Source organism: Rhinolophus sinicus, chromosome 3, assembly GCF_057876585.1.
Source record: "Rhinolophus sinicus isolate RSI-liver-muscle chromosome 3, RSI-T2T, whole genome shotgun sequence".
NCBI classification, from domain to species: domain Eukaryota; kingdom Metazoa; phylum Chordata; class Mammalia; order Chiroptera; family Rhinolophidae; genus Rhinolophus; species Rhinolophus sinicus.
In genome coordinates this window covers 133,772,524-133,788,768 of record NC_142503.1, presented here as the reverse complement: position 1 = coordinate 133,788,768, position 16,245 = coordinate 133,772,524, and positions in this window count along the sequence as shown.

Below are 16,245 nucleotides of genomic sequence, written 5' to 3'. Positions count from 1 at the left end.
CACCAAAAAAACAAACAATCCAATTAAAAAAATGGGTAGAGGGTCAGAGGGTCTGAATAGAATTTCTCCAAAGAGGACATACAGATGGTCACCAGACTTATGAAAAGATGTTCAATGTCGCTAATCAGCAGGAAAATTAAAATTAAAACTACAATGAGATGTCACCTCACACCTATCAGAATGGTTATTATCAACATATCACCAAACAACCAGTGTTGGCGAGGATGTGGAGAAAAGGGAACCCTTGTGCACTGTTGGTGGGATTGTCATTTGTTACAGCCACAATGGAGAACAGTATGAAGTTCTCTCAAAAAAAAAATAATAATAATAATAATAAATAGAAGTACCACATGACCTAGCAATTCCACCTGTGGGTATTTATCTAAAGTAACCCAAAACACTAATTCAGGAAGCTGTATGTGGCCCTTGTTTATTGCAGCACTATTTACAACAGCCAAGCTATGGAAGCAATCTAAGTATCCATTGACAGATGAATGGATAATGATGTGGTATATGTATATGTGTATATAAATATACATATGTGTATATACATATATACACACACGGATAACAAATAATTACTCAGCTGTAAATAAGAATGAAATCTTGCCATTTGAGACAACATGAATGGACCTGGAGGGTATTATACTAAGTGAAATAAGTCAGACAGAGAAAGACAAATACCATATTTCACTTATATGTGGTATCTAAAATAAACAAAATAAATGAATAAACGAAGCAGAAGCAAACTCATAGAATAAATTGATATTTGCTAGATGGGAAGGAGGTTAGGGGATGGGTGAAAAAAGGTGACGTGATTAAGAAGTAGTAATTGCTGGTTATAAAAATAGTTACAGAAATGTAAAGTATAGCATAAGGAATATAGTCAATAATATTGTAATAATTATGTATGGTGTCAGATGGGTGCTAGACTTACTAGGGTGGTCACTTCGAAAGTTATATAAATGTCTAATCATTTTGTTGTACACCTGAAACTAATATAATATTGTATGTCAACTGTAAATTAAAAATAAAAAAAAATCTAAAAATACATTTTATCTTTGAATTTACCCACAAAAAAATTAGTGTGTAATGAACAATGTAAATATCTGTAAAATAGAATGCCTGACTTTAACAAATTAAAAGTATGCTTCTAAAAGCATACTTTTTTTTGTAAAAAAAAAAAAATGCATAAGGGGATAATAATATTGTATGTGAAGTTCTCTTTCCTTAGTAGCTTGTGGTCTAACTTCCCCATATCTATTTCTAAGACATGAAAGAGAGTGACGTTTTCCAGTTAGTAGATTCAGAAGCATGTAACTGAGCTTACCCCTATAATTGAATAACTTACATTTGGTTACATATATCTATCCTTAATTCAACCTGACTGGAATCCAGTCTTATTTCAGCATTGCATTTTGACTATTTTCCATATTGAAGACAGTGATGTTCATTAACTTTCCCATAATGCTTTCATTGAAGCAGCTATTATAGTAAGTGTACTGTACTTTACAATGGATGTTTATTTAGTATCCTGAATAATAATCTGACATCACTAGGTTTCCTGTTATGGTCTTTGATGTTCTCAAATGAAGTATGATCCTGCTTACATCTGTATTACTATTTAGAGCAACATAATTCTGGTAAATCTTATGAGAACCCCCTCCCCCTCAAGACATACATGCACAAACATACATCAAAAAGTTGAGTGCAAAACAAGCATTTTTTGAATAATGACATGGAAAAGAATCTCAACTGTGTATCTTCAAGATCTTTTTGCCAATAAGAGTAATCCTAACATATTCCATTTTATGATCTAACACACACACACACAGATACTCACACCATACGTGCATCGTACACAAATTGTAGTCTAAATTGCCTTAGCAAAAACTAAAATACATGAAGCATTTCATATTATCACCACAGGAGAACAAATTATTCAAAGTTATATCTCTCATTTGTTGATCATTGATTAAAATTTTCAAATTGGTACATATCAAACCTCTTAAATTTATTAAGAAAAAAATAAATATATTAATTAATGAGGATCCAAGATCAATTGATTGCTTACATGTAATACTGCATAGATTTGGCAATGTAAAATCTATGTTGAATGTTCTGATGATTATCATCTCAGTAATTACTGGGAAGACTTAATTACTTTATGTGTATGCAACATATGTAATCAATCTTATTGTTTTATTTATATAGTAAACAATGAATGAATAATTTCCAAAAATAGAAGCTTACATTATATTTATGGTCTGTTTGGAAACCAATGATTTTTTTCTTCTGGGCATTTGACATTGCAGTCTACTACCAGGAGTAGAGTGCAATGTCAAATGTCCAGATTTTATTTATTTATTTATTTATTTATTTATATATATATATATATATATATATATATATATATATGCATATATATGTGTACACACATATGTGTGTGTGTATATGTGTGTGTGTGTGTGTGTGTGTGTGTGTATATATATATTATTTTTCCCCTCTCCTGACCTTAATTCTTTGAGTGCTATTCTCTGATTATTCTTTTCCATAAGAGTTGGTAACTCCTAACTCCTAAGCATATTTACAAAATGCCTTTTTTTTTTTTTTTTGCTTTAGGGAATTTATATGCTCAGAAGAAACACTTGACCCCCTTTATTGTGTCTGCTCTCAGTTTGATAACATATCCTCCTGCAGTTATGAAGTTTCAGTTGTCTTCTAACAAGTTATCATTTAGATTAACTCTCAAAACCTCAAGGTAGACATGTCAGAAACTAAAGTTGGCATTTTTCCTGCTCCACAATGTGCCATTCCTTCTTAATTCCCCATTATTTTCTACATTGTTATCATCTTCTTTGTTTTCCTTTGAGAACTTGCAGTCATTTCCTGTTATCTCATTCTTATCACCACCTGTGTACTAGACACAACAAAGAGACCCACATCTTTCTAGCTCCATGTAACCTAGCATAAGTTAGGCCCCAGTCGTTATTCAAATGTGGATAACGTTTAAGTTTATATAATAAAAACTTCACACAACGTTTAAGTTTATATAATAAAAACTTCCTTGAACTCCCTTGCTCCATGGACTTATTTGTGCTTGTAATATTGCATCTGAATTACTCAGTCTATTTTGCCAAATTTTCACTCTCTTTCAGGTAAGTTTTGTTGTCCAGTGCATACAATAGTGTTGTTTTTGTATATACAGTTTTCTTCTTTTTCTCCAAACGTGAACCTTCGTTCCTCAAATCCAAATCTATTCTTCAATTAACCCCTTCCATCCTTGGTTTGCATGATTTTAAGTTGCATTTAGCTTTATGTTAACATTGTGAACTTAAACTTTCCAATTGGACTATTAATTCTTCTATTTCTCTTGCACAAAGCTAGAACAAAGAATGCTGGCTGGGTTCAGCACCTACTCTTTATCCAATCAATACTTTTGTCATCTAAAATATGTATATATATATATATATATATATATATATATATATATATATATATGTATATATGTATATATATATACATACATACATACACACACACACACAGACATATATATATATATATATATATATATATATATATATATATATATATACACACTCACACATATACATGAGTATATATATTTTTTTCTTAAAAGAGATAAGCAAAAGATCTACAGCCATATAGGGGGGAAAAAGCTTTAGTTATGAACAGGCAGTTTATAGAAATGATATGTAAATTGTACTTATCTGTATGAAAGGTTGCTCAAATCTGCTCATAAAATAGATCTTAGGGCTAAGTGAGAAAATTTACAATCTAAGCCTGAAATATTTAATTACTTCAGGAAATAAGAAAATTATCAATGATTAGTAGGTTCATGTTAAAACAAAACAAACCCTCAGAAACCAACTTAAGGAGGCTCCCGTGGCCTACAATTTGAGCATCAATGAGGGATATTATGTGAAGACAACTAAAACACAAAAATATATTTGAATCCATGAGATCATAACTATATTAAAATAACTAATTATCATAGTTGAAGGATGCCAGGGAAGAAACTCATTATTCTGAGAATAAAAAATGGAAAGAGACAGCATTTAATCTTCATTTCCTATAGAAAATTACTTGACTGGACAAAGAAAATTTCTCTTGATAGAAGTCTCCACCAATAAAGAAGGAACGATACATTTAGAATATGACTGTTTTCAATTCCTAATGCAAACATCAGAAAAAGAAAAAACAACAGATATAACATGGTTCCTGACAAAAATACATATTATCCCTTATGAAGTATTCTTACTTAAAAAAATAAAAACTGAATCTAATCAAGCTAATCAAGATCTAATCTAGATCTAACTACCACTATTCAGGAAATACAGGGGACAGAGAAGCATGATAAATGGCACCATGGGAAGAAACCAGCCAAATTCAGACTGAGAAATTCTATGGGCCTGCAGAGTATTTAAATATTTTAGAAATCAGTTACCAATACTTAAAGATTTAGGATACATTATGCAACAATCCATAAATGCAACTTACTGAAAATTCAAAATATCTGCTAACACTGCCTTCAATATAGAAAGCAACATTTATCTTGGGACAGATAACAGCTACATCCTCATGATGGGCTATGTGCTCTCCAATTTACTACAGACCTCACCAGGCTCACCCTCAGCACATTACTATAGGTCTCCAGGTTTTCGATCTCTGTGTTAAAAGACTTTTGTCATCAACTATGATGGCTGGGTTATCAGGCATGGTGTGCTCTTACTAGACAGTGATTTATTCAGTCACGTCACTCAGAAAACAATTTATGAGTGTTTACTGTGTGTCAGACACTGTACTAAGAATTGAGGATACATCACTACATGAAATAGACAAGCTCATGGAGATTTTCTGCTAGTGTGATGGAAAAGCAATATCTAGTTCGTACACCTTGACTTTCCTGTCTTGGGTTCCATACAGATGGAGCATCACATTACCAAGATTACTGATATGTATAACAGTATTATTACATTTTCTCATTTCATTGACCATCCATGCTTCCACTGAGGAATAATTTCATGTATTTATACTGCGCATAGATATATATGGGCAATTATATATTGCTCATATATAAAGCATAATTTTATATATATATATTAGGTTGTTGCAAAAGTAATTGCAATTTAATAGGTTAAAAATAATTGCAAACACTGCTATTACTTTTGTGCCAACCTAATATAATATATATTCTATAACATATTATATATAATATATATTATATATAATATAAAATATTTTATATATATAAAATTTATTTCTCTAGTCCTCTTTTTATCTTTATTTTTAAAGCAGTTTTAGGCTCACAGAAAAATTGAGAGGGCGGTATAGAAATTTCCTATATGCTCGCTGCCTCAACACATGCAGAACCCCCCCCCCCCCATCAACATCTCACCAGAGTGGTACATTTGTTACAATTGATGAACCTACATTGACACATCATTATCACTCAAAGTCCATAGTTTAGCTTAGAGTTCACTCTTCATGTTGTACATTCTATGGGTTTGGACAAATGTATAAGGACATATTCATTAGTACCATTTCATATATTCACTGCCCTAAAAATCATCTGTGATACACTAATTCATCTCTCCCCCAACTCCTGGCAACAACGAATATTTTTACTGTATGCATAGTTTTGCTTTCTTCAGATGTCATAGTTAGTATTATATAGAATGTAGCCTTATCAGATTGGCTTCTTTTACTTAGTAATATGCATGTAAGGTCCCTGGATGTCATTTCATGGTTTGACATCTCATTTTTGTACTGAAAAATATTCCATTATCTAGATGTACCACAGTTTATTTATCCATTCACCAAATTAAGGGTATTTTGGTTGTTTCTAAGTTTTGGCTATTATGAATAAAGCTGTATGTTTATAGTATACTTCTATTTTTAAGTTATCTCACAGTTCTTGGATATTCTGCTCTTTTTCTTATTGCTTTTCAGTTTTGGATGTTTCTATTAAGATAAACTCAAGCACAGATATTCTTTCCTCAGCCAGCCATGTGTACTTCTAATAGGCTAACTAATGAACTCATCAAAGGCATTCTTCATTTCTGTTAGTTTTTTTTTTTTTTTTTTAGCTCTGACATTTATTTTTGATTCTTAAGTTTTCCATCTCTCTGCTTACATTTCCCATCTGTTCTTGTATGCCATTAACTTTATCCATTAAAGCCCTTTGCATATTAATCATAATTGTTTTAACTTAAACAGTCTTATAATCCCAATATCCCTGCAAAGTCTGATTCTGATGTTTGCTGTCTTCAAATTACGAGTTTTGGGATTTTGTTGTTCTTTTTGCTTTTCAGTATGCCTTGTAATTTTGGCTTGAGAACTGGATATGATGTACTGAGTGTAAGGAACGGCTGTAAACAGGCTTTTAGTAATGTGGTGAGGTGTGAGGGCAGAGGGAAGTGTTCTGTAGTCCTGTGATTAGGCCTCAGTCTTCCAGTGGGCCGATGCCGCTGAACTATGAACGCCACAAGTATTTCTGCGGGTTTTTTATCCTAGGTGGGAGAGGATGGCTAGAATGTGCTGGGGTTAAGTATTTCCTTCCCTCAGCTCAGTTAGGCTATGACAGTACCCTGGCAGGTTAGGCTTGGTAAACTACTTTCTCCTGAGGGCAGGATTTCTTAAGAAGAATCGAGTGCTCTGGCATATTTTAAAAATGGTTCCCTTTTCCCTCTCCCTGCCAGAAGCATGAAAAGATTTCTCTCCAGTATTTACTGTGGGAACTTGGTCAAGCTCCTGGTGGTAAATCACAAAAAACTGTGCCCCTCCCATCCTCTGTCAGAGTTTTTGACTCTTAGAGTTGTCCAGCAATTCAATTATAGTTCATATTTTCCAACCTAGCACTGGTTCCCACAGTGGTTTCTACTGTGAGTCACTGCTTTGATAAGTTTTTACTCTTTGCATTCATCTTTTAGTGTCTCCAATCTTGGGGGCAGCAGTTTGCCCTGTGTCCTCACCCCTCTTACAGATCCTAGAAGAGCTGTTGATTTTTCAGTCTGTTCAGCTTTGTACATGTTAGGACAGAATGACAATTCCCAAGCTCCATACACATAGAATTGGGAACCCTGGTTCTCATTTCTATTTGCATAGTGTGAAATTTTCTGACTCTGACATCAAGTTTAGGAGGGAAAAGGAGTACCCTACTTAGCACAGATTGCTGAAAGGAGAAAAAAATGCAAAGTAGCCTGGAGTTTGGATAACCAGAAACTTGAGATTCCAGTAGCGACTATGGGAACAATGCTCTGCTCAGCGTAGGAAAGGTAATTTTGAGGTGATACAATTATGTTCATGCGAATGTGTCTCTTAGGCAGTTGGGAAGATGCATACAGATGCCTATCCTAGTCCCACCCTATGTGTGATGGGTCAGAACTGGAGGTCTGTTACAATCTATTCCGAGCAGGCAAAATCAAATGTATTTTAACTTGTTTGAAAAAGAAAAAAAAAAAAATACTCATCCAAATGAATTAATATCAACATTTATTCCCATCGCATAAATTTCTGGTCAATCCTTAAATATCTACTTTGTGGCTTCTCTATAGATTATTAATCCATGATTAGTCCTCCTTGCTTCACAGAAGAATAGATAATCCACTAGTTCCACTGTCCCACTATCTGCCTGATGGTTTTCAGGCAATGCTAAGTAATATTTCTATACTCCTAAGCACAATAAAATAAGAAGTGTGCTTTTAACAAAACAACATAGCATTTATAAACTAAAAGCAAATGACCTTTGTATTATTTGTGCTGGAATTAATGATAAAAACAGCCAACAGAAATAAGGAAAGATGTAAAACAGAAAATAAATAGAAAATAGCGCCAAACAGGAGGAATTTAATATTAGACTTTACTTCAGATATTTTTGTTCTGCCTGCTGGGGTAACTCTCTCGCTCTGTGGACACCCTTTCAAGGAGAAGAGCACTAAGGAGAAGTTAACTACAGATTTTTACTAAGGTAATGTTTCACTTCTGCTCTATCATTAAGGTGACAGAGATATTGCCAGAATTTCAGACAGGTGCCAATTGTGGCTCACAAATAAAAATAAGGAAATATAAATTATGAATATTTGTTTGATAGGAAAAAACAATCTCAGAAAGGGAGCAGACTATTTCCACATCCAGACAGTTCAGTGCTGTCTAACTCAGCACTTAATTTATGTGTTGAATTCTAACTCGAGTATTCACTTAGTCAAGTGTTACAGGTTAAAGCAAAGCAAACAAAAAAGATTCCCGTGAGCTGAAGAAATTTGATTCATGGCATCCTAATTAAGTAGGGCAAAGTGTATAGAATCCTGAACTTATAAAAAGGCGTTTCCTGTTCAAGGGCCTTCATTTATTTCATTTCCCTCAACTCCCTACAGCCTGAGGCTCAAACTTTCAGTCCTACTTTTTGGATAAAGCCTGAATGCCTGCCTAGCAGGCAGGACAAGACTGTCCAGAGTCTTGAATTTTCTCTTTGCTTCTTTATCTTCCATTTACAAATATTCGACTCTAGCCAAACTCCACGACTCAGTCTCTTTCTTTTCAACTTTATTATTTAGTCAAGTAGCTGCCTGAGCTGCAGTCATCATTACCTTGGACCCATCTATGTTCTCCACTTCTTCCTGGAAGCCTTTCCTGATTCTCCAGCTAGACAGAGCATCTTTCTCCTCTGAAAGCACTTATTGAGTATCTGACATTTTTAGCATACATCTTAGATTTCTCTTAACACCACTTAATTTTTTGTATGTTTATAATGTGTCCCTCGAACCATATCACTGTGTCTCTTATGGCAATAACTGTTTATTACAGTGCATCCTACGTAGGCCTCCATGCTCTGAGAAAAGGTCTAATTTGGGCACAGGTTAGTGATGCCTCCAACTCACAAGTTTCATTTTTCTAGTGTACAGTCATAGGGGCAATATCTTTTTTATGCCAGGCCTGGTGTTTCAATCTGTGAATCTGTTATTTCTAATATTCGCACTTTTAAGAGGTGGGTGGACTTCCATGTTTATAAATCACAAAACTCAGAAGTCAAGGAAGTTACTCAAAGTAAGTTACTCAGACATGCGTGTCTGAGCCTGTTCTCTAAGACCCACCAGCCTCCATATTCTGCTTGCTTACCATGGTGCCCTGATAGTTTCCCTGGATTTTCCTTAATTGCCATTTGTGTTTAAAAGACCTAATAATTTATTTATACAGAATGTATATCTGAGGGTTTTATGTTTTTTGTGTTTTTTTTTTAATGCAGAAGCCCAACTTCTCTCTCTGCCTACCACATGTCCGAACTCTTTCTCTAATTCTCTCTCTCCCTCTGATGTACATGTCTGTTTTGCATGTGGTGAAGGTTTCTATGTACTTAATACAAATTCTGGAATTCCTGCCTAGTGACCCCAGGAACTTCACAGGTAAAACAATAAGATCCCTGACAGCAGATGGCTGCAATCTTTCCCACAGTAATCTCCTAAACTAAGACCACTGAGACCATCAAAATCCTTGGTCAAAATGACACTCACCCAAGGATGTGCACCAAGGGAAGGAACTCACTAAGTGGTGACCAAAGTTTTGTACACAAACTTGCTCCAAAGTTGTTTTGTTGATACATATGAGTGATGTCTTTCAGCAAATCACTGTGCCTAGGCCTCAAATTAATCTCTGACTCAAACCTTAAGAATTTACAGCATGATAGTGTAAAAAAGCATAAAATATACATATGTACAATTTCACTACCTCCCTTGCCCAGAAAGAGAACATTATAAAAAAAATGTGTCAGAACGCAGTTTTTCCTTAGTATGCATCCTACTTCTGGTGCTTACTCTCTGACCTTGTGTCAGTGTTATTATCTATAAAATGTAAATGTTATTATTACCCACTTAGGATTTTTGGAATTGGATTACAACAAGAAGAACCTATCACTCAGAATAAGCACCCACAATGTTAGCTACTGTTATTATTTTTGCTTTCCAAAACTTTATAGTGATGATTGAATCATGATGAGAACAAGAAGAGAACTGAAAGAAGCTAAAAGAGACTACATTGATTTATATTAGGGTAAAATTCATATAACATCAAATTCACCATTTTAACCATTTTGAAATAAATCAGTGGGTTTTTGGAATACCTAGAATGCTACACAAGCATCACAATTATCTAGTTCCAGAACTTTTTAATCATCACAAAATGAAAACCACATCCATTAAACAGTCAGTTCCCATTCTTCCTCCTGCCCTTGGGACCCACTGATCTTTCTGTCTCTATTGATATGTCTAATTCTACTTCATTTAAAGGGAGCCATACATTATGTAGTGCTTTTTGTCTGGCTTTTTTCACTCAGCATGATGTTTTCAAGGTTTGTTCATGTTGTAGCATGTGTCAGTACTTCATTCCCTTCTATGGTTGAATAATATTCCACTGTATAGATACATGGTAGTTTGTTTATCCATTAATCAGTTGAAGAACATGAGATTGTTTTCACCTAAATGTCAGCACTTCCTGAAAAGCATTGACTAAATAGTGGGACAGTGAAACAAGTGGACTGCATTTTGCCTACTATGCTTTTCCATCCTTTCACTTTCAATTTGTGTCTTTAGATCTAATGTGGGTTTGTTATCTACACCATATAGTTGGATAATGTGTTCTATCCACGCTGCTAGGGAGTGGATGATGGTAGCAGGTAAGGTAAACACCCCAGAGCACTCTTACTGAAAAGTAACTATTCTTTGTTCATTGAGCATTCCTCTTGGCTGTGTAAGGTTTTTTTTTATTAGATTCAAGGGACCCAATCATTGAGTTTGTTGAAGGAGAGTTTGGAGTTCCCTACTCCACCATTTTTGCTGATGTCCTATTGTCAACTGATTTGTATTTTAAAAGGAGTATAGAATTTGGAGAGCACAGTGGGAGGTTTAACAGGAAAATGAGGAAAAGAGATTGGACCTTGTGTCTGGCGTCCCCAAGACTGCTCCCAGTTTTGATGATTCTCTAGGAGGACTCAGCATGTAGTTGTACTCATGGTGATAATTTTTTTACAGTGAAAATACACAAAGCCAAATCATGAAAAAGTAAAGGCATGTGGGGCAAAGTCCAGAGGAAACCAGGAACAAGCTTTAAAGAGTCATTTTTGAATGGAATCAAACAGGGTGCGCTTACTTCCTCCAGCAACAAATTTTGGAAACACATCAATAGTGACAAGTTCATTAGGGACTCAGAGTAGGGGTTTTACTGGGGGTTAGTCACATAGGAACCCTCTGCCTGGCACATAACAAAATTCCAGACTTGCCAAAAACAAAACAAAACAAAAAAACAAAAAACCAGGGGTTCAGTATAAACCATATTGTTTGTACAAACAGTTTAGGCATAGTGAGCCATTCTTATCAGTAAGGGTGGTGGGAACCCTCCTGAAATCCAAGGTTGCAGATATCAGCCAAACTTGCAAGCAAGTCTTTCTAGAATAGGAGTCTAAGGCCTGCTACGTTAACTGTTTTCTACACAATGCCACATGTATTGAACTCTTGGACATGGTGAGCAAAAGATTCTTAGGATGTTTTGTAGTATATTTTGTGATGTAATTATCTTTTTTTTTTTTTTACCATGAGAATTCAATAAAGACTTGCAGGCTCATGGTAAACATAAGCAAAGCCTATAGTAGATACATGAACAATAAAGAAATCTAAGCATACCACTAAAGAAAGTGATTAAACTACAAAGGAAGAGAGTGAGAGAAGAAGAAAGAAAGGAACTATAAAACAGCCAGAAAACAATGAAAAAAGGCAATAGTACATACCTAGCAATTAATTTAAATGTAAATGCACTAAATTCTCCAATGAAAAGACACAGAGTAGGGTAAAGGATACAAACAAGACACAACTATATGCTACCTACAAGAGACTGACTTCATATAAAGATATAAACAGATTGAAAGTGAAGGTTGGAAAGCGATACTCCATGCAAATGGAAACCAAAACAAAGCTCAGGTATCTATACTTATAATAAGATATATAAAGACTGTGAAAAGAGAAAACATCATTACATAATAAAGGGGTCAATCCAACAAGATACAACATTTGTAAATATTTATGCATGCAACATTGGAAGAACTAATACATAAAGGAAATATTACCAGGCCTAAATGGAGAAATAGACAGTAGTACAATAATAGTAGGGGCCAATACTCTACTCTCATCAATAGATAGATCTTCTGGACAGAAAATCGATAAGAAAATACAGTCTTAACTAACACATTAGATCAAATGAACTCAACATATATACAGAACATTCCATTCAAAGAAACAGAATACATATTCACAATACATATGGAACATTCTCTAGGATAGATCATATGTTAGGCCACAAAATAAGTTTTAATAATTAAGAAGGTTGTAATCATATTAAAAATCTTTTTCTGACCCCATGGTATAAAATCAGAAATCAATTAGAATAAATCTGGAAAATTCACAAATATGTAGAATTTAAAATCATGCGACCAAACAGCCAAGGGGTCAAAGAAGAACACAATAAGGAAATAAAAAATTTTTGAAACAAATGAAAATGGAACTACAATATATCAAAACATACAGGTTCCAGTAAAAGCATTTCTAACAGTGAAGTTCATAGTGATAAATGCCTACATCAAGAAATAAGAAAAATCTCAAACAACCTCACTCAACACCTCAAGGAACTGGAAAAGGAAGAACAAATGAAACCCAAAGTTACTATAAGAAAGGAAATTACGAATATCAGAGTGGCAACAAATGAGAGAGTAAAATGACAATAGAAAATATCAATGAAAGTAAGAGGTAGATTTTTGAAATGACAAACAAAATTGATAAAGCTTTAGCTAGGCTCACCACGTTAAAAAGAGAGAGAAATCAAATAAAGTTAGAAATCAATTAGGAGATGTTACTACTGATATTAGAGAAATAAAAATGATTATAAAAGACTACTATGAAAAATCAGATGCCAACAAATTAGACAACCTAGAAAAAATGAAAAAAATTCTAAGCAATATACAATCTACCAAGACTGAATCACAAAGAAATAGAAAATCTGAACAATTACTAGTAAGGAGACTGAGTCAGTAATTAAAAACCTCTCAAAAACCGAAGTCTACCACCAGACACCTTCACTGGTAGATGAGGGTAAACTGGACCAAATATATGGTAATGGAAAGAGAATTGACTCTGGGTGGCGAACACACAATGTCATATATAGATGATGTATTACAGAATTGTACACTTGAAACCTATGTAACTTTACTAACCAGTCACCCCAATAAACTTTAATTTAAAAAAAAAATGGTACGACATCAAGCAAAATTTTGCACAGCAAAGGAAACCATCAACAAAATGAAAAGACATCCTACTGAATGGGAAAAGATACTCACCAATGATACACCTGATAAGAAGTTAATACCCAAAATTATTTTTAAAAAACTCATACAACTCAACACCGAAAAAAAACAAGCAATCCAATTAACAAATGGGCAGAGAACCTGAATAGACTTTTCTCCAAAGAGGACATACACATGGCCTCTTTGTATGTGTCATACAAAGACATACAGAGACATACAGAGACATATGTATGACACATTGTATGTGTCATACAGAGACATATGAAGAGATGAACATCACTAATCATCAGATAAATGCAAATGAAAACCACAATGAAATATCATTTTATACCTGTCAGAATGGCTATCACCCATAAATCAATAAACAACAAGGGATGGTAAGGATGTGGAGAAAAGAGAACATCCATGTACTGTTGGGATTGCAAATTGGTATAACCATTATGGAAAACAGTATAGAGGGTCCTCAAAAATTTAAAAACTACCTTTGACCCAGCAATTCCACCTGTGGGTATTTATCTGAAGAAATCCAAAACACTAATTTGAAACGATAGATGCAGTCATATGTTCACTGTAGTACTATTTACAATAGTCAAGATATGGAAATAACTGAAATACCCATTAATAGAAGATTGGATAAAAAAGAGGTAGTATGTATATACAATGGAATATTACTCTGCCATAAAAAGGATGAAATCTTACCATTTGTGACAATAAGAATGGACCTAGAGAGTATTATTCTAAGTGAAACAAGCCAGACTTATTCTAAAAGTCAGAAAGACAAATATCATATGATCTTACTTATATGTGGAATCTAAAGAACAAAATAAAACAGAAACACACTCATAGACACAGCGACAAACTGATGGCTACTAGATGGGAGGGATGTTGGAGGGCTGGGTGAGAAAGGTGAAGGGATTAAGAAGTACAAATTGGTAGTTACAAAGATTCACAGGAATAGGGAATACAGTAAATAATATTGCAAGAAATATGCATAGTGTTGAATGGGTACTAGACTTATCAAGGTGGTCACTTCATAAATTATATAAATGTCTAACCACAATGCTGTACACCTGAAACTAATATAAAATATTGAATGGCAACTGTAAGAAAACAGTCATGGGGATATAAAGTACAGCATAGGACATTTAGTCAATAATATTGTAATAAGTATGTACATTGTCAGCTAGACTTATTGGGGTTATCACTTTGTGAGGTATATAAACATCAAATCACTTGACGTTGATCTTCACAATAATTTTTTTGGATTTGGCACCAAAAGCAAAGGCAACAAAAGCGAAAATAAATAAGTTTCCTTTCCTGTACAGCAAAGAAATCCATCACCAAAGTGAAAAGCAACCTATTGAATGGAATAAAACGTATTTGCAAATTATATCTGATAAGAGGTTAATATCCAAAATATATAAATAACTCACAACTCAACTCAGTCACAGAAAAATAAACAATCCAATTAAAGAATGGGCAGAGGAACTGAATAGACATTTTTCCAAAGAAGACACACAAATAGCCAACAGATACATGAAAAGGTGCCCAACATCATTAATCATCAGGAAAATGTCTATGAAAACCACCTCATACCTGCTAGAATGGCTATTGTCTAAAACACAAGAAATAAGTGTTGTCAAGGATGTACAGAAAAGATCACGTAGATGGAAATGTAACTGGTGCAGCCACAATGGAAAACAGTATGGAAATTTCTTTAAAATTTTAAATAGAATTACTATATGATCCAGTAATTCTACTTCTGAAGAAAATGAAAACACTAACTCGAAAAGATATATGCAGCTCTCTGTTCATTGCAGCATTATTTACAGCAGCCAAGATAAGAAAATAATTTCAGTGTCCATCAATAGATAGAAGGACAAAGAAATTGTGGGGCCGGCCCGGCGGCTCGGGCGATTGGAGCTCCGTGCCCTAACTCCAAAGGCTGCCAGTTCAATTCCCACATGGGCTGGTGGGCTCTTAACCATAAGATTGCCAGTTCAATTCCTTGACTCCCACAGGGGATGGTGGGCTGCGCCCCCTGAAGCTGGCAGCGGCGACTGGACCTGGAGCTGAGCTGCACCCTCCACAGCGAGGACTGAAAGGATGGCGACTTGAGGCTGAACGGCACCCTCCACAGCTGGGATTGAGGGGACAACAACTTGACGTGGAAAAAAGTCCTGTAAGTGCACACTGTTCCCCAGTGGAGTCCTGTTCCCTTTCCCCCAATAGAAAAATCTTAAAAGAAAACAAAAAGAAAAGAAAAGAAAAGAAAAAGCTAAAATGTTCAGAGGAATGATCTAAAACTTTCAACAACAAAAAATTGTGAAATTCCACAATGGAATATTATCTATCCATAAAACAGGAGGAAATCTTGCCATTTGTGATAACATGGATGGAACTTGCAGGCATTATGCTAAGTGAAATAAGTCAGACAGAGAAAATCAAATATTGCATGATCTGACTTATATGTGTAATCTAAAAACAAAGATGGAAGGTAAACAAAATGTATGAAATGGGTCAAAAGGTACAAAAACTTCCAGTAATGTACAGCATGGTGACTATAGTTAACAATATTTATTGTATATTTGAAAGTTTCTAAGAGAGTAAGACATTAAAAGTTCTCATCCCAAGAAAAAATTTGTAACTGTATGGTGACAGAGTTTAACTAGATTTATTGCTCATTTCTCAATATACTCAAATGTCAAATTATTATGATGTACAACAAATACAGTCATGTTGCGGGTTAGGACAACAACATCAGAATTTCGATCAGACACAGTTCAATTTGTAACACCATGCCTCATCTATCCTACAGGATCCATTTCATTCGTACCCCCAGTGTCTGCAGCAGGTTGGGGTTCTAGTGCATAAGTAAGCGA